The sequence below is a fragment of the Nicotiana sylvestris genome, chromosome 6 (assembly GCF_000393655.2).
Source record: "Nicotiana sylvestris chromosome 6, ASM39365v2, whole genome shotgun sequence".
In the NCBI taxonomy this organism is placed as follows: domain Eukaryota; kingdom Viridiplantae; phylum Streptophyta; class Magnoliopsida; order Solanales; family Solanaceae; genus Nicotiana; species Nicotiana sylvestris.
This window is the reverse complement of record NC_091062.1, coordinates 36990965-36999898: the sequence shown is the minus strand read 5'-3', so window position 1 is coordinate 36999898 and position 8934 is coordinate 36990965.

Below are 8934 nucleotides of genomic sequence, written 5' to 3'. Positions count from 1 at the left end.
AGTCCTCAGTATAGTCGTCAGGGTTGTCATACCTCTTTTTACCCCAAAATATATATGTGTGGATGGGGATTAAAGAGTTTTTCAATTAAAGTGACAAATTTGAGTATGGATTATTTATTTACATAGTCACCACTTGAAATTGATTTTTGGGTGTTCCAATTTACCTTTTATTTGAATCCCTAGTCAAAGGAAGGTTTGACTCTATTTTATTGGTCCGGAAAAATAGGAGACCGAGTAAGAAATTCTGTTGATCGGGGAGAAGGTGTGAGTCACTCCCTGAATCCCGTGGTTCAAGCACAGTTGCTTTATTGACATAAATTTAGCTTGAATTAATTTTGGATAAACTGTGAGTTATTTGGTTTTCATGTTTTTCCTACATCCTCTTTTATTCTTGATGACTTTATTAATCTCAAACTAGGACAAGTATCCCCCGATCCTAGCTTACAATAACCAAGACGAGTATCCCCGACTTTAGTTCGTGTGCCGCACATAAAATTAGAGCCTACTCGAAGAAAATTAAAAAACAAACTTTTATTTATTTGGAAGAGTTGGAACAAGATGTGTCCTCGTGATTTTGCCATTTTATTGATGTGTTTATTCGGAAGGGAGTCTTTCCGATAACGATTAAGACGAAATTATTTATTTTTATTAAATCTATTACGTTGGGGGTTAGATTAAGAAAAAAATGACTGTTCATCCTTATTGTGCAAAATATCTCTTTGCAGCTTAATGGTGGTAAGCAGACATATGGATATTACTTGGTAATTCTAACCTTATTCACATTATTTTTTTTATTAATTAAAACGGTAAAACTAGTAGAAGTAAAGTATTTCAAGAGCGTTACCTAGAATTTTCCTAGCTTATAAGTTAATTAGAAGTGATTAAGTTGGCAAAATATTTTAATCCTAAAGAGAAAACAATCCGATTTTTTAACTTTATTATTGGAGGAAAACGTGATATTTAGAGTTTGGCCAAGTCTTGTGGCTTTTGTTGTTGTGGGTCTGAAAATCAAGTCCATTTGACCCATGATTCATTTTGTGCCCAACGTGGCCCAATCATTTATCAGCCAATCAAAATTATAACCCAAGAAAATATTCTTTAATAATCACAGGGTATGTATCATTAACTACATTCTAGCAATTGACATGAACTAGAATAAACGCCTTGGTTCCATTTTCTCAAATTCACGAACGTAACTTGACATGAAACTCTAAAGAACTAAAGATAATTTTTTAACTTAAACCAAGGTCTTATATTAAGAACTCCAAAGAATCAGTCACTTACTGTCACGATCCGAATTCCCCACCATCGGAATCGTAATGACGCCTAACATTGAACCCGCTAGACAAGCCAACATTACTAATTATTTTACTTTTTTTCCGCTTATCTTTAACAATTTACCAAATGATATAAGAAAAATCAGCGAAAATCAAAAGCGGACGAACAAAATTTAATAGTTTAACTTAATACTAATACGAAATCCATAATAAAACTCTACCCAGAACTGGTATCACAATTTTACGGACTGTCTACGAATACTACAAATAGTGGTCTGAACAAGAAAAATACACATCTGTCTCAGAAATAGATAAAAACAGAATGGAAATATGATAGAAGGGGACGCCAAGGCCTGCGGACGACTACAAGACTACCTTGGGTCTCCACTAGACTGAATGCAACAACCTTGAACTACGGTCCGTCGAGTCCAGTACCGGGATCTGCACAAAAAGTACAGAGTGTAGTATCAGTACAACCGTCCCGATGTACTGGTGAGTGTCGAGCCTAACCTCGGCGAAGTAGTGACGAGGCTAGGACACGACCAAACATCATAACCTGTGCAGTTACACAATACCTAACAAAATAACAATTATAGAAGCTAAACAGAAATTAACGGGAAGGGGAAACATGCTATGGGGGATACCAGAATAAGGAAACACAGAAATAACGGAAACGAAACAATTAAGGCACCTGAACCGATAACAACAATTAATCACAACAAACAAAAAATGAATGCACGACATTCGTGCTTTTACTCTCAATCCTCACCATGCAATCAATAATAAAAATGTGCACGGCATCACCCTTCGTGCTTTGTCACTCTTCCTCACCGTATGAATAATAAAAATGTGCACGTCATCACCGTTCGTGCTTTTTCTCTCTTCCTCACCATATGAATCAATATAAATGTAAATGTGCAAGGCATCACCCTTCGTGCTTTATCATTCTTCCTCACCATATGCATACGTATGAATGTGCATGACATCACCCTTCATGCTTTATCACTCTTTTCTCACCCAAACAGTAGAAAGCAATAACATTCTGGCAAGGGAATCAACAATTAAATTAAATACATCCTGGCAAGGGAATCAACTATAACCAATCTCGTCCCAACGGTTAATTTTACAAAATGAATCTCAACTTGAGCCACCACTCAACAAAGATCAATTACTAGGAAAATACCACAAATCTTGTTCAACATGGATAATCATCAGTTTAGGCATGAATAGTACATGATAGGAATCACAACGATCACAGTATAAGACTCACGAGCATGCTCGACACCAACATATAGATACTCGTCACCACACCTATACGTCGTACACAACACTAACACGTAGCAATTAAGACACACCACATATTCTCTCAAGCTAAGGTTAGACCAAACACTTACCTCGGATTCCATGGCCAACTCAAGCCTCAAATACTGCTTTCCCTTTAGATTTCACCTTCAATTCACTTGTATCTAACCATAATTAACTTAACAATATCAATAAGTGCTAAAGAATTCAAATCCAACGCTTAATTATAGGTTTTCTATTATTTTTCCTAAAATGTCAAAAATCGACCCCGGGCCTGCTTGGTCAATACTCGAGGTTCGGACCAAAACCCGATTACCCATTCACCCACGAGCCCGAATATGCAATTAGTTTCGAAATCCGACCCTAAATCAAGTCTAAATTCCAATTATACAAAAATCCCTAATTCTACCAAAATCCCCAATTTCTACCATGAAAACCCTAGATTTTTTGATGAAAATTGATGAAATGCAATTGGTAATTGAAACAAAGTGGTTTAGAATCATATACCAACACTTAGGGGAAGAACTTGTCTCTTGAAAATCGCCTCTATGCCTTATGAAATTATGGCCTTATTCGCGTTCTGCCTCTATTTTAAGTGCTGGGCGACAGTGTTCATCGCGTTCACATGAGCACTATTGCGTTCGCGAAGAGCAGCCTTCTAAGGACTTACGCGATCACGGGAAAGGCTACGCGTTCGCGAAGGTTTAGCCCAGCCCTGACTTCGCTTTCACGATAAAAGGTTCGCGTTCGCGTAGGTTTTCCCTAGGTTCCTTGACCGGCCCTCCTAAAGCTACGCGTTCGCGGTTGACCGGTCGCGTTCGCGTAGAGCAATCCCCCAATGCTCCGAGTTCGCGACCTTGGTCTAGCTTTCACATAGAATAGGATCCTCCCTAGCCCAGTTTCCCCTTTGCGGTCATGAGAGTGACTACGCGATCGTGAAGCACAGTGCAACAGACACCAGATGCAGCAATTTATACTATATTTTCTAAGTGTAAATCACCCCGTAGCCTATCCGAAACTCACTCGAGCCCTCGGGGCTCCAAACCAAACATGCACACAAACCTAAAAACATCATATGGACTTGCCCGTACGATCAAATCGCCCAAATAACATCTTAAACAACGAATTTAGTATCAAAATCAATGAAAATCTCGAGAACTCTTAAAATTACTATTTTCATAACCGAGGGTCCGAATCACGTCACATGAATTCCGTTTCTTACCAAATTCTACAGACACAACTTAAATACCATATTAAACCTGTACCGGAATACGGAACAAAAATACGGGCCTGATACCATCATATTCAAACATTATTCAATTTCCAAACTTCTTATATTTTTCAGTCAAACAATTTTCTTCAAAAATTCATTTCTCGGGCTAGGGACATCGGAATTCAATTTTAGACATACGCCCAAGTCCCATTCTTTTCTACGGACCCTCTGGGATCGTTAAATCACATGTCCGGGTCCGTTTACCTAAAATATTGACCGAAGTCAACTTAAATTCAAATTTAAAGGCAAAGTTGGCATTTTTCTCAAATTTTCACATAAGGGCTTTCCGGTAGCACACCCGAACTGCGCACACAAATCAAGGAGAAAGAAAAATAAGGTCTTGAAGGCCTCGAAACACTGAATTGGGTTCTAAAACACGAGATGACCATTTTCGGTCATCACATTCTCCACCTCTAAGACAACCGTTCGTCCTTGAACGGACATAGAAAAGTACCTGAGTTGGTAAAAAGATGGGGATATCGGCTCCGCATATCGGACCCGGACTCCCAGGTCGCTGCCTCAACAGGCTGACGTCTCCACTGCACACGAACAGAAGGGAGATTCTTCGATCTCAACTAACGAACCTGTCGGTCTAGAATAGCTACCGGCTCTTCCTCATAGGTCAAGTCCTTATCCAACTAGACAGTGTTGAAGTCTAACACGTGGGATGGATCGCCGTGATACTTCCGAAGCATGGACACATGAAACACTAGATGCACAGCTGATAAACTCGGTGGCAATGCAAGTCTGTAAGCCACCTCTCCCACTCTATCAAGTATCTCAAAAGGACCGATGAACCTAGGCTTAGCTTGCCCTTCTTCCCAAATCTCATCACTCCCTTCATGGGCGACACCCGAAGCAACACTCGCTCTCCGACCATGAATGCCACATCACGAACCTTGCGGTCGGCATAAATCTTCTGCATGGACTGAGCTGTACGAAGCCTATCCTGAATGATCTTAACCTTCTCCAAGGCATCCTAAACTAAATCTGTACCCAACAACCGAGCCTCTCCCGACTCAAACCATCCAACCGGTGACCGACACCGCCTACCATATAATGCCTTATAGGGAGCCATCTGGATGCTCGGCTGGTAACTGTTGTTAAAGGCAAACTCTGCTAATGGCAAGAACTGATCCCAAGAACCTCCAAAGTCAATAACACATGCTCGGAGTATATCCTCCAAAATCTGAATGGTAAGCTCGGACTGTCCGTCCGTCTGAGGATGAAACGCTCTGCTTAACTCAACCCGCGTATCCAACTCACGCTGTATTGCCCTCCATAAATGCGAGGTAAACTGCGTACCTCAGTTAGAAATAATAGACACGGACACACCATGAAGACGAACGATCTTATGGATATAAATCTCACCAACCACTCAGAAGAATAGGAAACCGCCACAGGAATGAAATGTGGTGACTTAGTCAGCCTATCCACAATAACCCATACTGCGTCGAACTTCCTCTGAGTCCGTGGGAGTCCAACAACGAAGTCCATAGTGATACGCTCCCACTTCCACTTAGGAATCTCAATCTTCTGAAGCAAACCACTAGGTCTCTAATGCTCGTAATTTACTTGCTGACAATTGAAACACCGCGCTACATACACAACAATATCCTTCTTAATCCTCTTCTACCAATAATGTTGCCGCAAGTCCTGATACATCTTAGCAGTGCCCGAATGAATAGAATACCGGGAACTATGGACCTCCTCTAGAATCAACTCACAAAGTCCATCCACATTAGGCACACAAACACGACCCTGCATCCTCAAAACTCCATCATCTGACTATTACCTGCTTGGCACCACTGTGCCGCACTGTGTCCCTAAGGATAAGCAAATGAGGGTCATCATACTGCCGATCCCTGATACACTCAAGTAATGAAGAACAAGCGACTATGCAAGCTAGAACACGGATGGGCTCAGAAACATCCAACCTCACAAACTGATTGGCTAGAGCCTAAACATCAAAAGCAAGCAGTCTCTCACCGACCAGAATATATGTAAGGCTGCCCATACTGGCTGACTTCCTACTCAAAGCATCAGCCACTACATTGGCCTTCCTAGGATAATACAAGATGGTAATATCATAGTCTTTAAATAGCCCCAACCACCTCCTCTACCTAAAATTGAGCTCCTTTTTCTTGAACAAATACTGCAAACTCTTTTGATCTGTGAACACCTCACATGACACGCTATATAAATAATGCCTCCAAATCTTCAGCGCGTGAACAATGGCTGCTAGCTCCAAATCATGAATTGGATAATTCTTCTCATGAATCTTCAACTGCCGCGAAGCATATGTAATAACCTTGCCATTCTGCATCAACACCGTACCAAGTTCAATACGAGATGCATCACAATATATTGTATATGGCCCTGAACCTGTGGGAAAAACTAACACCGATGCCGTAGTCAAAGCTGTCTTGAGCTTCTAAAAGCTCGCCTCACACTCGTCCGACCACCTGAACTGGGCACCCTTCTGGGTCAACCTAGTCATTGAGGCTGTAATAGAAGGAAACCCCTCCACAAACTAACGGTAATAGCCCGACAAGCCCAAGAAACTCCGGGTCTCTATAGCTGAAGTGGGTCTAAGCCAGTCCTTGACTGCCGCAATCTTCTTAGGATCCACCTGAATACTCTCTACTAATACAACATGACCCAAGAATGCAACTGAACTCAACCAGAACTCACATTTTGAAAACTTGGCATATAACTGTCTATCTCTCAGAGTCTAGAGAATGACTCGAAGATACTGCTCATGCTCCCCTCAGCTGCGGGAGTAGATCAAGATATCATCAATGAAAACGATCTCTAAGGAATCCAGGTATGGCTTGAATACTCGGTTCATCAAATCTATAAATGCTGCTTGGGAATTTGTCAACCCAAATGACATTACTAAAAACTCATAGTGCCCGTACTGAGTGCGAAAAGCTATCTTAGGGACATCAGATGCCCTAATCCGCAACTGATGGTAGCCCGATCTTAAATCAATCTTCGAAAACACTTTGGCACCCTGAAGCTGATTAAATAAATCATTAATCCTCGGCAATGGATACTTGTTCTTGATGGTGACTTTATTCAACTACCGATAATCTATACACATCCTCATCGATCCATCCTTCTTTTTAACAAACAACATTGGCCCGCCCCAAGGTGAGACACTAGGACTAATAAAGCCCTTATCAAGCAAATCCTTCAACTGCTCCTTCAATTCTTTCAACTCTGGCGGGGCCATCCGATATGGAGAAATAGAAATGGGCTGAGTGCCCGGAGCCAAATCAATGCAAAAGTCAATATTCCTGTCGGGTTGCATCCCCGGCAGGTCTGCAAGAAACACCTTTGGAAACTCCCGAACAACTGGCATAGAATCCATGGAAGGAACCTCAGCACTAGAATCACGAACATAAGCCAAACAAGCCAAACACCCCTTCTCGACCATACGCTGAGCCTTCATATAAGAAATAACCCTGCTGGTAAAATGACCAGGAGTCCCTCTCTACTCCAATCGAGGCAAACCCGGCAAGGCTAAGGTCATGGTCTTGGCATGACAGTCCAATAAGCATGATAAGGTAACAACCAATCCATCCCTAAAATGACATCGAATTCTACCATATCGAGAAATAGGAGATCTACACGGGTCTCAAGACCCCCAATAACGACCACACATGAATAATAGACACGATCTAACATAATAGAATCACCCACCGGTGTAGACATATATACATGAGCACTCAAAGAATTACGAGGCACAACCAAATATGAAGCAAAATAAGAAGACACATAGGAGTATGTAGACCCTGGGTCAAACAGAACTGAATTATCTCTACTACAAACCAGAATAGTACCTGTAATAACTACATCAGAGGACTTAGCCTCAGGCCTGGTTGGGAAAGCATAACATCGAGGCTGGGGCCCACCACTCTGAACTACATCCCTAGGACGGCTTCCTACTGGCTGGCCTTCACCTCTAACACCTCGACCCTTACCTCTAGCTGGCTGAGCGAGCGATGGAACACCTAGTGCTGGAACTATAGCACGGGAACCCTGGTGCTGAGAACTGCTCGAGGCTCGAGGGCAAAACCTAGCAATGTGCCTCGTATAGCTACAAGTATAACAAGACTTCCGATGCTGGGGCTGCTGACCCTAAAACTGAACCTGACGGCCTGAATAACCACCTTGAAAATTCTGGAGTGGAAGTTCACTGTAGGGTAACTGATAAGAATACTGCATATGAGAACCACAATCACTTGGAGCATCATGAGAAGCCTAAAGTGCTGAATGAAACGGCCTCGGAGGATGGCCTCTACCAAAAGAATCCCTGCCTCCAAAGGAAACACCACTGAATCTACCAGAATAATGAGGCCTCTTATCAGACCCCTGACTACTCCCCTAAGCTAGAACCATCTCAACCCGCCTGGCCATATTGGCCGCATCCTGAAAAAAAATCTTGCTCCCGGTCTCCTTAGACATTTGCAATCTAATAGGCCAAGCGAGTCCCTCAGTAAACCTCCTCACCCTCTCTCTCTTGGTGGGGAGAATCAGAAGATCATGACAAGCCAGATCAATAGAGCTCATCTCGTACTGGGTGACAGTCATAGAACCCTACTGAAGACGCTCGAACCGCTTGCAGTTCTCCTCTCTCTGAGTGACGGGAAGGAACTTCTTGAGAAATAGCTGCAAGAGCTGGTCCCAAGTGAGAGCTGGTGACCCAGCTGGTCGAGCCAAACAATAATCTCTCCACCATTTCTTGGCAGAACCTGACAAACGAAAAGCAAGAAAGTCAACCCCATTGGTCTCCACTATCCCCATGTTCCGAAGAACCTCATGACAACTGTCCAAATAATCCTGGGGATCCTCTGAAGATGTGCCACCATAGGTAGTACTGATGAGCTTGGTGAACCTGTCCAATCTCCACAAAGCATCTGAAGACATAGCTGATCCATCACCGATCTGAGCTACAACACCTGGTGGAACTACCCCAACTAGCTGAGCTACTGGAGTCTAAAACTGGGAGTCATATGCTCCAGGGTGTGAGTAGCGGGAGTCTGTGCTCCTCCCCCAGCCTAAAAGATGGCTGGT